We start from the raw sequence: 18,534 nt of genomic DNA, 5'->3' as shown, positions 1-18,534 counted from the left end.
AGTAGATTTGGTGTGAAAATCAATTTGTGAAGGACTTTTAAAATGATATCTTCAATATGACAATGTTTTGATATAGTATTAGTGGTTGATGTTAGATGTGTTTCCCATGGTATCAGTCACTTGATACAATTCTTCAAGGACAATTTCATGATCAAGAGATCTTTTTTATTTCAATTCATCTATTCCTTGTACTTGTTGAAAGAAGGTGTGTTCCTTTCGGCAACTTGTACAAACCTTTGTATCTTACCCTAAGGTTGTGTGCCTTGGTCTTGCAAGTCGTATTAGGTGTGGTGTGCTCCATTTCCCTGATCCTAGAATATTATAATCAATTATTCATATTGTGAGTGATTCTCATCATGGTTTTTTTCCTTGTTTTGGGTTTCCCACATAAATTTGGTGTTGATGTTTTTATTGTACATTATGCTTTCATGTTTCATAATTGCAATAATAAGTTAATTGTGATTTGAAGTTTTTATAATCAGATGTAAAGTATTTTAAGGTTTGGACTGATTCACCCCACCTCCCCCCTCCCCTCTTAGTCCCATGGTGTGTTCAACAAGTTCAAAACTTTACTACTATATTTGAAATCTATTTTGCAAGGATACATTTAAAAACACTCTCTTCAACTATAAACTTAAGGGAGTTATTGGATGAATTTTAAATAAATAACTATTGTAGACATCTAAAAATGGTCAACGCTTGCAGTGCCATACTTTAACATGTCTGTGTGACCTTATTTTAGGGTTTTCACACTTATTAACATTTCTTCTATGTCGCACATTCAATATTTATCATTTGTCAACATTGTCCTTCTTCTACATTTCTTTCCAATTCTATTTCAATTCCCTCACATTTCAATTAGGTCTTGTCAATATCAATTTTCAAATCTTAAACATTGGTCGTGATCAATTTATCATGTCATTTGGACATCATCAACCCTAATCAGTGTCAAATTAGGGTTTTGTATTAGATTTCAATCATCTTTGATCAATTATTAATCAATTTGAATAATTTTGTATCTTGTTCAATTGTTAATTATCAGCCTCCTTATCGATTTCAATCAATTCGTCATCGGTCTTTATCAATTCAACCTTCATCAAGTAGACCTTTTATCAATCTTTGATCGATTTGTCATCTATCTCAATCAATCATCAATCTTCATCACTTTTGAATCAATCAGTCATTGATCCTTTGTCAATTATCATCTATCAATTCGATCCTTTTGTAATTGGCCTTCATCAATCAATATTGGTTTCATATCAATTATTGAGCCTTTATCATTTAATTTCTTGATCATGATCGACATCATATTTTTAGTGCTTCAATTTTTTCTTGGCCTAATTCATTTCCTAAGTCTCCTAGGGTTTTATGATTAATACATTTAATACTATTATTATATTTTTTCCTCTAGGTTAAATAGATTTATTTATTTATCCTATGTCGCCACTAAATTAATCATTTAGTTGGCTAATTTATTTTCCTCTTGTGTTAGTTAATTAATAAATGTGAATTTATTAATTGATTCCACCTAATTTACTTATTTTCAAATTTTAATTTCCCTTTAATTATTCCCCCCCTAATTTCTCATTTTTTCATGCTTTCTTTTGTCATGATTTGGAAGGTAATTTCACTCTCAATTTGTCATGAAAATGACATAGAAAATGTGTCATAGACCTTTCATGGAAATATGTCATAATTTTTGACATAGCAAGTTGTCATAACACTTTGCATGGCAATTTGTCATAAATGACATAGAAGGTGACATAATTTGTCATAATCATGCCCCTTTCAAATCAATTTATCAATTTCAAGAAAAATTGCTCCTTTCGAATCTTTCGTTCTAATTTGATCAATTCATCAATTTGTCTATAAATTGAACCCTCTTCTCATTTATTTTCAACCACATTTCAAGTATCCTTACACTGTCGATTTCACTCTATTTTTATTTCATCTTGCTTGTATCACACTTGCATCTTGTAGGTGAGATCCACATACATCCATTTGAAGGAGAAAGAAGAACAATGAAGGGGATATCTACATTTGGTTTGCATTTCTTTTGAATATTTCATCTTCATGCTTTCATTGAATGTGTTAGGATTACATTTCATAGGATTTGGCTGTGGTTGGCTATTTTTCAATACTTTGATGCTTTTGCTTGATTTCCAACATCACAACTATTTATAATTATGGTAAAAAATATTTGCATGATAACTTTGAGTGACTAGTTTGTGGGGTGTTATCAATAAATTTAATGAGTGGCATTATTAATTTTTCTGTGTTTATATTGTAGGTACTGAAAGAATAAATTTGAGCCTATGTATCCATCTTTGATCCACTAGAAATGTGTTGGGGTAAATGAGATCTCATTTACATATGCTAAAGTTTTACTTAGGTAGCCGACATTATATATTAGCTGCATTTAGTTGCATAGTATATAATATTTGCATGTGCATTTAATATTTGTAACTTGTGGTTTAACAATATTTGACAATCATGTCCCCAAATATCACTCTAATGATTAGCTTTATAACCATATAATTTATTTCTATTTTAAATGTATTAAGGTACTTATTTGAACTTTCGTTTACTAATGTCTTCAAATTCTTTATATACTTATGTATTGATTATTTTTTTAAACTTTTTATCTACTTATCAAAATTTAGAGAAAAATTATATTGGATTTTTGTAAGCGTTATTTTTTTAAATTAATATAATGTATGTTTTTCAATTATTTTTGTGTAGGTTATATGATGCTCACACTTAGTGATGTAAGTTTTAGGATGCATCCACTTTGAAAAAATATATAAATAATATATAAATAAACAACTTCTATTATTCACTCTTGGTTTTTTTTTTACCAATTAATTTTTTAAATACTTAACATAATAAGATTAGATGGGGTGCACACTAGATGTTATGTTATATTTTAGTAATAAAAATAGGAACACTTTCATGTGTGATCAATATTTTACCATCTTAATATTAATATTTTTTAATTTTTTTTTAGAATTCGCAGCTGAAGCGGTATTTTTAACTTTTCCCTAGAGCTAATAACCAGTTGAGCATACTTGAACTCAAGACCTCCCATTTAGGAGGCTCACAGCTAACCACTACATTATGGGGTCATCCCCTTAATATTAACATTTTTAAAACCCTTAGTAGTTTAGAAACTATATTTGAAGTACTATAATTCATTTTCTTATCATGTATTGAAATTTTGAGTTTAAACATCTCAAAATTACTCATCCAAATTCAAGTTTAGTTTTTTTTAGAAACAAACTAGCCACTTGTGATCTCTTTTTTGTCCCCCACTTCCATGTAATTACCTTATTAAACAAAGTAAAAAATTTATGCTATGGGCACATGCATAAAGATGAGAGACCAAAAAGTGGCGACAACCACTTTTCATCCATCCAAGTCATAACGTGAGTGCATTATAAGATGATCACATTTATTCTGTGATAAAAAAATAAAAATTTCAAAGGTTGCACTCATTTGACATTGAGCCCTTTCTCTCCAACAACTTTTAGTGTATTAAATTGTATCCCTTTACAATTTCACACTCTATTTGGGCCCCTACTTTAGTGTGTTTTCTCCTCTAGAGATCATTTTAAGCCTATTTGATCCTTATCCTATCTTATGATTTAATTATTAATTGTACAATTTAATTTTTCATCAAATATTCAAATTAGCACTAAATATAGTATCGCAAACCAAGATATTCACGATTCCCTTTTAGAGGCCCTATTTTGGTAGGACCTCGGTGCTCAACACACATGCCCTACCAAAATTCCCTTAAATTATTGTCATTGCTAGTGTCAACCTTCACAATTTGGATTCTGGTCTCAATTGTTGTATTTGACCATTTTACATCATCTTTTTATCAAAAAAATCTAGAGTGTTTCCACCAAATTAGTAGGAAACCAAAATTAAAAGTAATACTTGCCAATCCACTAAAATCTCAAAAATTCCACCACTTGATATGCAATTCTACCAAATCATGACTTGAGAATGTGATCTAAATACAAGCTAAAAATTTAGTTTAAACTAATGATGTGGGTCCCAATAGGTGCGTCAAAATGTGTATAGAAAAATGTGATCTCAAATGAAATGAAAATAATACTAAAATCATTCAAAATCACATTAAAAATAATAATTGAGATAAGGCAATAAAAGAAATCAAACGCACAAAATGGCCATTAAAGATTAAGTATGATGTTGTCCTTGATACAATAGTTTTCTCATGACAACAGATTCAATGTGTGCTCATGATTTTGACAACATAAGGGTTCTCAAATGATCAAGATTGCATGAAGTTGATATCGGTTGCATAATGAGAATAAAGGAGGAAATTTGGCTAAATGTTGGCTTGAATATAATGGAGAGTCAAGATGCATTGCATAAGATTAATTATTGATGATAATTTGGTCCTAACCTCTCATGGGAGCTTGGCAAGTGCCAACATAGGAATGCATGTGAGGAGAGGTGGCTCGAGGAAGTGTCTACTTGGAGTGTAGACAAGAGTCCTTGTCTCCACACTCCAAGTATGAGAATAGAATTTAGGAAATTAAAATTCCTAAGAGGGGGATGAAAGGAAGGGACCCATGTGGGTACCCTCCCAAAAGTAGATAGCCTTTAAGGATGATTGGTCAACTTGAGTGGCCATTTATGGCATGATTTGGCCCTCTTCCTAACCATGTGATTAGGAGTGTGTACACCACTAGAGGACTATTAGCTGGGGATTAGAGGGTGATTAGGATTAGGCTTAGGTGCAAGTGGGAAATGTATGAGGATTTGACAAGGAGAGAGAAAAGGTCAGGAATTAAAAATAAATTTTAATTCAAAACTAGAGGAAAGGCTAAAAGTGAATTCAAAAAAATAAACATGGGTTTTATTTAAATAAATAGATGAAGGGTTAAGAAGGATAGGTAAGTAGGAAAATTAATTAAATTGATTGTCTAGAGAATTTGGCTAGGAAATAGAGGAATAAATTAATAATTAATTAAATTATTATAATCAAAATAAGAGATTAGACAAATAAAGAGGGATAAATTGACCAAATGTTAATGGTCAATCTTAGTTATCTACACTATGAATGTATTGTTGACCTCATGAAGAGTTGATTTCTTCCTAGAATCCTTGATGATAGAAAACACATCCTTCTCAATGATATTACAACATTTGTCTAAATGAAGTTGTTTTGTTGGACTATGGTCATGAGAATCTAAGGGCTCAAGTGAATGGCTTGGCCACCGGTTTGCAGATATCGGCCCTCTTCAACTTGGATTGACCAAGGATCTTTATTGTCGGCTACGCTTTAACTAGTGTTCTATCGAGTTTCATTATCTACACGTTTTGCAGTCAAAATCACTGGCCCGTGTTTGTACCAGTTGGGGTTTGATATTGGTCCATGGCGTCTTGGGTGTTTGCAGAATCTTTTGGACCTGCGCATTAATGCACTTGGCTAGAGATCAAATTTGTTTTGCAGCCTTCCTTCATTACCAAAGTACAAATTGGCCCATGTATTATCTCTGCACCATTTATTATTTGAGCTAGTACATTTAAAGTTTAGTCCCACTTTTTTTTTGGTCCTTTTGTTTGGACATACCTAAATATAAGTTATATCCAGTATGGCCCAAGCGAGTGGATTTTTTTTAGAATTTAGTTGAGACATGTTTTGTCGTCCTCACCATTTATCATGCTCAATATGGGCTCATAATGACCTATGGCTTGTGGTCATTCCTTGCTTGCCAGTAGAAAGTATTTGGATAGCGTTTAATTTGGAGTTCATGTGTTGTGTGTACTTGTTAAGTTTCTTCTAGCTTGTGTGATTCAAGATTTGAAGACTCAATGACTTATGGAATTGCTGGCTTGTGGTTTTGTTTAAGAGGGGAGTGGCATGTAGTGATGCCACAGGACCCCACCAACTCTTTGCCTTCATTGCTTGTGCTCACTGTCGTTTGGGGTGGTGACCTTTTTTTCTGACATGTTGAGCTGATAGGTCTCATGGTGGACCAAACCCTCGCCCTCAGGTACTAAGAGGGGTGTGTCATTTTTCCACATTTAGGCCCTAATCAATATTTTTTCTTCAAATGACCATAACTTGGACGTCTAGCATCCATTTTTGGCAAACGAAGTATTGTTGGAAAGGTGGTTTCATGCACTATTCATTGGTGTAGGGATTTTTCTAAGAACATTCTTGTAGACACATTGCACTAAAGTGTCACATCATGTATTTTGAGGGATTTTGCACAAATTGTGCCATATTCTTGTACTCACAGTATATTATAAAGTGCCATGGGGGGTTATGTAGAGCCTTTATTGTTTGTCAGTAATAGCTTTGTCAAAGTGAGTGTCACTCCACGCCAACAAATAAATTAGTGGGATCCATGCCTCATGCATGTTTATAATTTGGTGCACACCCTTTGTTCAGTTGTAGATACTATCCTGGTCACTTCAGACCTTGGATCACCTCCATCAGTGATGTGCACTATTTCAATGAACTGTCTTGCTTCTCCCTAGTCAACATTATGAGGGGGTATCATATTGTTCATGCTAATGCTTCCTTGGTTTGGCTTGAAGTGAGTCAACACACTCTTGCATTCCTATTTTGTTGAGGCAACCTCCTTGATCATAGTTCCTCAGACTATTGTACCTATATTTTCAACTTCATTAGCTGAGTAGTGATGATGGAACCACTCAAACAACTTCATCGGTTGTAAGTGATGTTGAGGTCACTCATACAGATTCATGTGTCATCTGTATTTTTGATTGATAGATGTTATGTCATTGTTGTCATCTAATCATTGTTCAAGAAGTGTCATTTGGTGCACTCACACAGATTGTTGTCCTCATGAACCTGATCATCATCTTTTTAGAAGAGGTGTATACACCTAAAAATGGTCTGAAGATAATTAATTAAATACGCAATTATTTAATTAATCCCCCTTCCTAATTTAATTAAATTCATTAAGCAATTTGATTAAATTCCCACTTTCATCTACTTATCAATAAATCTAAGGATTTATTTGATAAGTTCATTTTCATAATCCCCTTTGATTAATTAATTCAAATTAATTAATTTTCCCCCCATCTTCAATTAATTCTTCTAATCTTCTAATTAATTAAAACAAATCAATTTATGAGTTGTTGAGAATTAATTAGTCTTATTTGAATTTTAAATTTAAATTACCATGCCTCCTAACTTCTAACCACCTAACGTAACCCCTTCTAAACCTAACCCTGGGTTTAATTAAACCTACTCTTCCCCTGAGACATATGGCATTCTTGGGCCACATGTCCCCTTTCCTTAGACACTTGCTCTGTCATGAGCAAAGCTTCTTGACACTTGTCACCATAGAGATGACAAATGTTCCCTTTCATCCAACCTTTCTAGAAGCTTCTTCACACTTCTCACCATAGAGATGACAAATGTTCCCTTTCATCCAACCTTTCTAGAAGCTTCTTGACACTTCTCACCATAGAGATGACAAATGTTCCCTTTCATCCAACCTCTTTTCCAACCTCCTCCAATTTAACCATTGGTATCTTCAGACTTAATCTTGACCGTTGATTCTTGCCACCTCACCCTTGGCCTTGGAAATCCTATAAATAGACCCCATTTTGGAGCAATAATCATCCCATCTCATTTTGCATTTCAGGCATTGTTACTATAGGCATATTGATATTAGCATATCATTTGAGCATTGTTATTATAGGGCAATTGCATTCTTTGATCTAGCTTATTTTCTAACATAATTGTTGAATCATGTAGCTTAAGCATTATCTTTTCTAGCTTAAATGCATCATTATCATCTTAAATTCTCCATCTAGATGTAGTCAAGTCACTGGAACTCGCTTATCTAGATCTGAGAGCAAATCTACACTCGCATTTATTAGGAGGCAATAGATCGATTAGCCATGGTTTTATCTTTATTTGTTTTAATTTTTCTAACCATGCTTGCAATGATCTATTGAGTGTTTTGTGTTGCAACTACAGGTATCACACTTCACAAGCATGACAAGAGGATCTTCAGATACAACACCATATCAATCTTCAATAGTTGTCTACAACTTGTATGTCCTTCAATGATGTTTTTCATGCTTTTAGGACATCATTTTGGAGGCTTTTTAGTCTTCAAGTTCTCTCTTTTGGAGAGGAGTTTTCTCCCACGGGGTTTTTCTCCTTTTCTTTATTTGTGAGAGATTTGCATTGTAGTTGTTCATGGGTACCTAATATGGCTTTTTTGCCAAGACCCATAAGGCATCTCATATTACATATTTTACTCTGCATGTTTCACTAAAGGGGGGGTGTTGGAGTAAATAGTTTTCACTATTTATGGTTTACTTAAGTTTACTTAGGTAACAACATTTATTAAGTAGATGGATAATTGAAACTCCTAGATACAAAAAAATATGATGGAAGCACTGACCCTCAAGATCATATACGAGAATTTTGCACAATGAGTATGGAGTTTGCACATGAGGATACCTACTTGATGAGATTATTTCCAAAAATCTTAACTGGATTAGCTATGGAATGGTTCTCCAAAATTCCACCTAGAATAAGATCATTCTCAGAGTTGGTGGATAAGTTTGTTTCACAATACTCTTACAACATACAACATGATGTAGCAATGCTAGACCTATGTAATGCCAAACAAAAGGTTGGAGAACCTTTCATGACATTTTTACAACGATGGAGACGGTTAGCTTCATGGTATCCTCGTACAGTGCCAGAGTATGAAAAAATGGACATATTCATTGACAACTTAAATGATCAAATGAGTTATTACTTAAAAATGCAAGGAAATCAAAGTTTTGGAAAAATGATTGATAATGGAATCAGAATGGAGGAAGCCATGATAAAGAAAGGTGAATTGAAAATATACAAAGACAGAGTCCATCCTCCTAACAACACCAATAACAACAATCACAATGATAAGCCAAAGTTTTGGAATAGAAATCAAAATGTCATCAACGATGGAATAGTGGATAACAATAATGTGAAACCAAAGCAACCGGTTTTTAATTTATCCACTCACTCAACAGTGGCTCAACAAAACAACTATCACCAAAAAGAAACTATCAAAAATTTATTTTGAAGGCAATTTACAAAGATTGGTGAACCCCTTGGATCAACACTAAAGACGCTTCTCGCAAACAAATTGATCACTTTACCAGAAGAAAGGAACTACGAACCTCAAATAAAACCACCTTGGTGGAATGATAACCATTATTGCGATTTTCATTGAAACAAGGGACATCACACAAATAGTTGTCAATGGTTGAAACATGTCATCCAAGATTTGATTGATAATGGAGTAATAACTGTGGATGGACATACAACGAATGAATCTCATACAACTTTTAAAAATCCGCTTCTAAACTACGAGAAAGGTGAATCATCAACAATAAATAATGGTAAGGGTAAAACGGAAGTAAACTATGCTCATACATATGATAATGTGGGAAACGTGATTGTAGTTAAAGAAAAGAAAAATCAAGAACCTGCTCATGCTATCACAAGAAGCAAATCCAAAGTAGTTTTGTCAAGTCCTATGACAAACGCATCATCCACTACCAAACAATACAACCTACTGGATCAATTGCAGAAAACACCCGCACAAATATCTATCTTAGAACTTTTAAAGCTTTCACCTACACACAAAGAAATTCTTGAACGAGCATTAGTAGATACAACAGTTTCCAAAGAGCTTGATATCAATCAATTCCAAACCATGGTAGGACACCTCACAACCCCTCACTGCTTATCATTCACTGAAGAAGATGACATGTCCCTACAACATCCTCATAATGCTCCCTTGCATATCGAAGTCATCATTCATAAGATGCAAGTTAAACGTGTCCTAATAGATGGAGGAGTTGGCTTAAACATCTTCTCTTTGAGTCTTGTCTATGCTCTAGGTTATTCAAAAGATGCAGTTGATCCCTGGAAAAAGATCACCATATAAGCCTATGATGAAGAAGAATGTTCCTATAAAGGAATTGTGATGTTACCTATCAGAGTGGGACCTTTGCAGAAAGACACAACATGCTAAGTTTTGGATTTAGATTTATCATACAACATACTCTTGGGAAGACCCTGGATACATGGCATACAAGTTGTTCCATCAACATATCATCAATGCTTAAAGTTTCCCTATAGTGGACAGGAAATCACGATCTCAGCAGATTCAAATCCATTTCAGTATTGTAGTAATCTTAAACCAATTCAAGAAGTCATTGTTCATCATAATAGGGAGGCATCATCTTTGAACACACAATCCAAGGAACAATCATTTGCCTCTATTTCGTCAAGTATGGAAAAACAAATGCAACTAAGAGATCGAGGGAATGAAGAATATTCAATATCACAATTACCACTTTCTCCTAAATCCTTTGGAAAACCATCAAACTCTAAACAACAACCAATTGTAAAACATCTTCTGATATTTGATGGAGCATTTGTTAGTGCTGGAACCTTATCAGAGGAAACAGAAGACAAAGATGCGCTACAATGGCTATACAAGGATGAAGATTTCAACAAAAGATCAACAATGTCCGCATACCTACAGAAAAGTATGGAAAAGGATTTAACATTCTCAGAAAAATGGGATAAAATGGAACAGGTCCTATAGGAAAAAGAAAAGAAGGTATCTCAGAACCTATTCAACCTTACACTTAGCAGACTACAGACAAAACAGGCTTAGGATATGGACAAGTCAATCTACTAGAAGATACATCTTTTAGTCAACAACAAGAGGAATATGAAAACAAACAAGAACAACTGACAATTGAACGAGAAGACACATCAGCTAAGCAACAAACACTAGCAAACATGAAATGGGAAAAGAAGCAAGCTTCAAATCAACAAGAGAAACAAACTAAAAGCACCTCTCAAGAAGCATTAAATCTCAATCAAAACAAGAAAGAAGCTAATATAAGTCCAAGAGAGCTCATGGAAAAATTAACAGAACTCAATCTCAGTCCTGAAGAAGTTGAATATGAAAGAAGAAAAGATATAGCAAGAAAAGTAGAAAAAATACTATATGAACAAATCTATAGATTGCAAGCTGCAAGTGATACAGATTCTAATGAATGGGAATGGGATTCCTATCACTCTAAAGAATCAGTTGAAGAAAATTGCTTTGAAGGAGATGTAGGAGTCGATGTAGTTCACATGTATGCAGGACAAACATCGAGAAATAGTTCACTTGAATTAGAATCACATTCGGCTAACTTGGACTTAATCGAGGACAATCAGGAGTTTCTTATACGAGGTCATTCTAATGAGAATACCCTTCTGACATCGACATACATATTGAAAACTTTGATACATCCATCATGACCCTTGATACCCTCGAAACATCCCAACCTGAAGATCCCTTACCTCTAATCCACCCTGAGCTTATTGATTGGGAAAATGAAGGACATACCGCCATTGATGTCTTTCCAAATGACCATGCTATATCTATATATCTTAATGCAATCGAACTTGTAACAACTCTCACTAGTAATTTCAGCAACGCATCTTCCAGTCGAGTGGGTGCCAAATCTCCTAGTCGCAAAAGTGAAAATACAGAAAAAAAAAAAATCAAGTCTAATGCCGAAAACCATTTCTTGGCAACATTAGATTAGAAAAAAGTAAAAAGAAAGGACGCATCTAATAGTGAAAACCTCCTCGAGGTGTTGGAAGATGAGAGATTTGACACTTTACCTGAGCACTATCAAGAAAGGTCATCCATTTTTATCGAACCAACAGAGGCAGTTAACATTGGCACAACAGAGCAACCAAAGATTCTTCATCCAACAACTTCTCTATCTGAAGAAGAAATGCAACAATATATAGAATTCTTCAAAAGATGGCAAATCAATTTCACCTGGTCATATGCAGACATGCCAGGGTTAGATCCAGAGCTTATTATGCATCACTTAAATGTTAGTCCAGGAGTCAAACCAGTCAAACAGAAGTTAAGGAAAATGAATCCTCATATCGCTCTTCTAGTCAAAGCAAAACTAAAGTTATTGGATGTAGGATTCATCAGACCTGTAGCCTATCCTCAATGGGTATCGAACATCATTCTTGTTTCAAAACCATATAAAAGCATCAGAATATGCACAGACTTCAGAGACCTTAATAACGCATGTCCAAAGGATGACTTTCCTTTGCCTAACATCGACATCATTGTAGATTTAACTGTTGGACACTCCATGTTCTCTTTAATGGATGGTTTCTCCAGATACAATCAGATCAAAATAGCACCCGAAGACCAAGAAAAGATAACTTTCACATGTCCATGGGGTACTTTCTGCTAGAACGTCATGCCTTTTGGACTAAAGAATGTCAGTGCTACATGTCAAAGAGCTATGACAACTATATTTCATGACATGATGCATACATTCATGGAAGACTATGTGGATGACATCTTGCCTAAATCATACAACAGAGAAGAACATATAGAGATACTAGAAAAGATCTTTGACCGGTTAAAATAGTACAAGCTATAGCTAAACCCTAAGAAATGTGCCTTTGGTGTCACTTCAGGCAAGCTATTGGGATACATTGTTTCAGCTAGAGGTATCGAAGTAGATCCAGCTAAGGTAAAAGCAATCATGGAAATGGCATCTCCCAAGAATATAAGTCAACTAAGATCACTCTAAGGAAGAATCCAATCAATCAAAATATTTGTTGATCAACTAGCAGATAAATGTCAACCATTTACTCATCTATTGCACAAAAATGTTCATTTCAAGTGGGACCATCAATGTGAAGACGCATTCAACAAGATCAAGGCATATCTCATGCAACCACCTATACTAATGTCACCAATTCTAGGAAAACCATTGTTACTTTATGTATCAATCACTGAAGCATCATTAGGAGTTTTTCTCGCACAACAGGATAATGAAGGAAAAGAATGAGCTATCTACTACATCTGTAGAACACTAGTAGGATACGAGATCAACTATTCACCTACAGAAAAATCATACTTGGCAGTAGTTTTTGCTTCTCAAAAATTACGACATTGTCTACTATCTCACTCCATCAAGTTAATAGCTAAAATTGATCCTCTGAAATATTTACTTAGCAAAGCAACATTAACAAGACGAGTAGCAAAGTGGATCACGATCCTGAGTGAGTTTGATATTGAGCATGTAGATAGAAAACCTATAAAAGGACAAGTCATTGTAGACCAACTAGCTGAGGCACCACTTCAAGATGATCATCCTTTATAGATTGAATTTCTTGATGCTAATATCCTAATAGTCACCACAAAAGCATGCCAATTATACTTTGATGGTTCATATACACAACACGGATCAGGAGCAGGTATTATATTCATCACACCACAAGGTCATACAATCCCAAAAGCATACAAATTAAGCTTTCCATGCACCAACAACACAACAAAATATGAAGCTTTGGTAACAGTTATCAAAATGGCTATAGAATGAAACATTACACAACTTCAAGTCTTTGGAGACTTTCAGCTCATCATTAATCAAATCAATGATGACTATCAAACCAAGGACGAAAAGTTGATGTCTTATAAAAAGATGGTTGATGATATCAAGAAATACTTTGTAGAAATAACTTTTCAGTAGATTCCAAGGAATGACAACAAAGCAACAGATGCCATGGCTACACTTGCTTCTCTACTTCAGACACAAGAAAATCAACAACATTATGAATTCCTAGTAGAAGAGTTGTTTTACCCTGCTCATAATTGTCCTGATTCCCAAACTATTTGTCACCTTGTTGGGCATGATTCATCTCGCTATGGTCAAACTTACACATACATGAAAGATACCTCTTGATTTACCAAAGAATCAAAAGAGAAACTTTATTTGTCAATCCTCCCATTTTACTCTTGTCGTGGATACCCTGTTTAAACAAGGTCTAGACAGTACTCTTTTAAGATGTCTCGAACAAGAAGAATTTGAGAAGGCCTTACATGAAGTTCATAACGGCATTTGTGGCACTCATTTAAGTGGTCATGCAAACAATGTCAGATCCATGGGAATTTGATTCATGCACCAGCACAAGAACTTCATGCTTTGGCAATATCTTGGCCTTTTAGTCAATGGGGTCTTGATCTAGTAGGAAAGATAAATCCTTCTTCATCTAATGGTCACAAATTCATCCTTGTAGCTACAAAATATTTCACAAAATGGATTGAGGTGGTACCTCTCATAAATATCACAAGAAAACAAATTGTTGCATTTATCTTGAATTATATCATCTGTTGCAATGGAATACCAATGACCATTATCACTGATAATGGGTGACTGTTCAAGAATCAGGATGTACAAGAATTATGTGAGAAATTCAAGATCCAACACAGATTCTCCACACCCTACTATCCACAAGGGAATGGACAAACATAAGCATCAAACAAAACTATTCTAAAAATCCTCAAAAAGACAGTGAATGATGTTGGAAGAGATTGGCATATTCAATTAAACCCTGCTCTATGGGCCTATCATACCAATATCCGCACACCAACAGGTGCCACACGTTTCTCTCTTGTTTATGGATCAGAAGTAGTATTGCCAATAGAAGTAGAGATACCTTCTCTATGAGTATCATTAAAAGGTCTCATCCCAGATGAAGAACAATGAGTATCTAGACTGCAAGAATTAGAACTAATCCATGAATGAAGACAAAATGTCTTTGATCATTTAAAGGTATATCAGCAAAGAATGTGTCGGAGCTATAATCACATAGTCAAACCACGAACATTTCAAATAGGGGAACTAGTACTAAAAGAAAATCCACGCAACCAGGCAGATCGAGAAAAGAAAGGAAAGTTTGAACCAAACTGGTTAGGGCCATTTGTGGTCACAACAGTATTTGGATTAGGAGCATATCAGCTATCAACACAGGATGAAGATTAGCTCAACGAACCCATCAATAACATGCACCTAAAGAAATTTTATGTCTGAAAAAGCAGAGAAAAAAAACAGTGAAAAAGCAAAAAAATCAAAAACAGTGAAAAATCAAAAAAAAAAAAAGTGAAATAGAAGAAAAAAAAAAAAAAATCAAATATGAGAAAAAGTGCATTAAAACAGATGGTGAAAACCTGGAAAACATGCGCTATATGTTCGCTAGCTCTTCCATCTATTAGTTCATGCATCCTTCTGCTTGCATTCATTTTTCCATCAGAATTGTTCATATGCATCATAAAGCCTTTGTACATACGTAGGAACCCCGAGTGGTTTCTTGCCATGGTTTGGATCATTGGGTATATCATACTGAATTTATTTCTAGGCTTGGGGCAAAATCCTGCACTTAGCTGGAGGCAAAACTCTTGATCATTTTGAGCTTAATCAAACAAGTAGAACAAATGGTTAGACAACTCTTATCAAGCGAAAACTGAGACATATCCAACATTTGAACACGAGATCAAATTATCAACCATCAAATTATCACACAGTTAGTCTAAACGCATGGATGATATCTTTTGGATAATGATTTTAACATGATGGTTCAACTTTTCTATATTGATTTTCGCTATCATGATTTATGAGTGACTCCAGGATGTCTTTGACTAGAGGAACAAGGAAGAAGCATGATATTAATCATTAATATGTGCAAAATTGTCTCAGGACATGATCATTAGAGTATCATCGAAGACATTTTTGATTTGCATATTGAAATGATTAATACTGCCTATTTTACACAAGCAACACTCAGGTCATCTTGGTTCAATTATACCTCGATGCTTGTGCTAACTTGCCATATCAAAATCCAAGAAAGCAGTGCTCAGGTCATCATGGTTTAATTATACCATTGATGTTTGCACTCACTTCCCACATTTAAAAAGCTCAATGATGACAAAACACAATAATCCAGTGACTGGTCCAGTCGTAGCTTTGCATTTGCATTTGCATTTAGCTTGCATTTTATTCTTGCATGGGACCCTGCATGCTCCTTTTATCTAAGGTTAAATCTATCGTAGGAATCATCAAGGTATCATCACAAGTGTATACGCAATCAAACTAATGACTCATATTCCTCCAAATATTGTTGACCCAGCAAAAATCTTATGCTACCCTCTTAACAGAACCAACATCATCATATCTAAATCTTTCTGCAACTTGATATCAACAAACTGTCAATCAATCTTATCAATTCTATCAATCAATCACATCTAAATCAATTCTCTCATGTCTTATACAAGATGTATCTTTCCTGAAACTAGACGTTTTGATCATGTCTTATACAGGATATATCGTTCCTAAAACCAGACACTTTGATCATCTTTGTCTTATATAGGAGGTGTCATTCCTGAAACCAGACTAAATCTCAATCTTCTTGATCAAATCAATCAAGCTTTATCAATAATCAAGAACCACATCACCGTGATCGTAGAACTCAAATTTTCATCAACCACAGTTGTAGACATCAAATCATTTCTAATTGAGATATCAATTTTGCAAAGATCCAAAAACTCCAAAGATCAATTATCTTAATTGATCTCCCGAGGGGGCATCATCGTATCACAATTTATCAATCAAAGAGTTGGGGCATCCTATCAAAACCAATATCATCATCAAAATGAGATTATTCTTTGAATCAATGCGTCATCACACCTCGCTTCAAAGAGGGGCAAAATGTATACACCTAAAAATGGTCTGAAGATAATTAATTAAATAATCAATTATTTAATTAATCCCCCTTCCTAATTTAATTAAATTCATTAAGCAATTTGATTAAATTCCCACTTTCATCTACTTATCAAATAAATCTAAGGATTTATTTGATAAGATCATTTTCATAATCCCCTTTGATTAATTAATTCAAATTAATTAATTTTCCCCCATCTTCAATTAATTCTTCTAATCTTCAAATTAATTAAAACAAATCAATTTATGAGTCGTTGAGAATTAATTAGTCTTATTTGAATTCTAAATTCAAATTACCCACATGCCTCCTAACTTCTAAACACCTAATCTAACCCCTTCCATCTAACCCTAGGTTTAATTAAACCTACTCTTCCCTTGAGACACATGGCATTCTTGGGTCACATGTCCCCTTTCCTTAGACACTTTCTCTCTCATGAGCAAAGCTTCTTGACACTTGTCACCATAGAGATGACAAATGTTCCCTTTCATCCAACCTTTCTAGAAGCTTCTTGACACTCCTCACCATAGAGATGACAAATGTTCCCTTTCATCCAACCTCTTTCTCAACCTCCTCCAATTTAACCATTGATATCTTCAGACTTAATCTTGACCGTTGATTCCTGCCACCTCACCCCTGGCCTTGGAAATCCTATAAATAGACCCCATTTTGGAGCAATAATCATCCCATCTAATTTTGTATTTCAGGCATTGTTACTATAGGCATATTGATCTTAGCATATCATGTGAGCATTGTTATTATAGGCAATTGCATTCTTCGATCTAGCTTATTTTCTAGCATAATTGTTGAATCATGTAGCTTAATCATTATATTTTCTAGCTTAAATGCATCATTATCATCTTAAATTATCCATCTAGATGTAGTCAAGTCACTGGAATTTTCTTATCTATATCTGAGAGAAAATCTACACTCGCATTTATTAGGAGGCAATAGATCGATTAGCCATGGTTTTATCTTTATTTGTTTTAAATTTTCTAACCATGCTTGCAATGATCTATTGAGTGTTTTGTGTCATAGTTGCAGGTATCACACTTCATAGGTACGAGAAGAGGATCTTCAGATACAACAACATATCAATCTTCAGTAGTTGTCTACAACTTGTTTGTGCTTCAATGATGTTTTTCATGCTTTTAGGACATCATTCTAGAGGCTTTTTAGTCTTCAAGTTCTCTCTTTTGGAGAGGAGTTTTCTCCCACGGGGTTTTTCTCCTTTTCTCTATTTGTGAGAGATTTGCATTGTAGTTGTACATGGGTACCTAATATGGCTTGTTTGCCAAGACCCATAAGGCATCTCATATTACATGTTTTACTCTGTACGTTTCACTAAAGGGGGGGTGTTGGAGTAAATAGTTTTCACTATTTATGGTTTACTTAAGTTTACTTAGGTAACAACACTTATTAAGTAGATGGATAATTGCAGAGTCATATTAGGACTCTAACTTCTCCAGGTTGAGACACATGTCTAAACGTTTTCCACTCTTCTACCTTGATCTTTCCTATTTAAGAAAGGTAGCTTGTACATTTGTACTCGCCTCTTCTCAATACAATCTCATGTGTTGAATCTCTCTTAGCTGTGGAGGATATCCCACAGATTGGCTCTTGGGTTAGGTGGAAACACCTTCAAGTTTGCTACCAGTTTAATTTTTGATTTCAAGAAATTTTCCAGCATCTTATTTTTCTCTTTTGTGTCAATTTGGGAATGTTGTTTAAAACTAAAATTTATAGAGACAATTTTGAACCTTCCAATTGTTCAGAATATTCTGAAAGAAACCCACCATTTTTTTCTTGATCAATCCTTAAGCTCCTCTAAAACAGACAAATCTGATAGGTATATCTTTGAAATTTTGTTCTAATCTCTTCTTACATTTGTAGCATTATGGAAG

The sequence above is a fragment of the Cryptomeria japonica genome, chromosome 2 (genome assembly GCF_030272615.1).
Source record: "Cryptomeria japonica chromosome 2, Sugi_1.0, whole genome shotgun sequence".
NCBI classification, from domain to species: domain Eukaryota; kingdom Viridiplantae; phylum Streptophyta; class Pinopsida; order Cupressales; family Cupressaceae; genus Cryptomeria; species Cryptomeria japonica.
Note: the sequence above shows the minus strand (reverse complement) of the source record.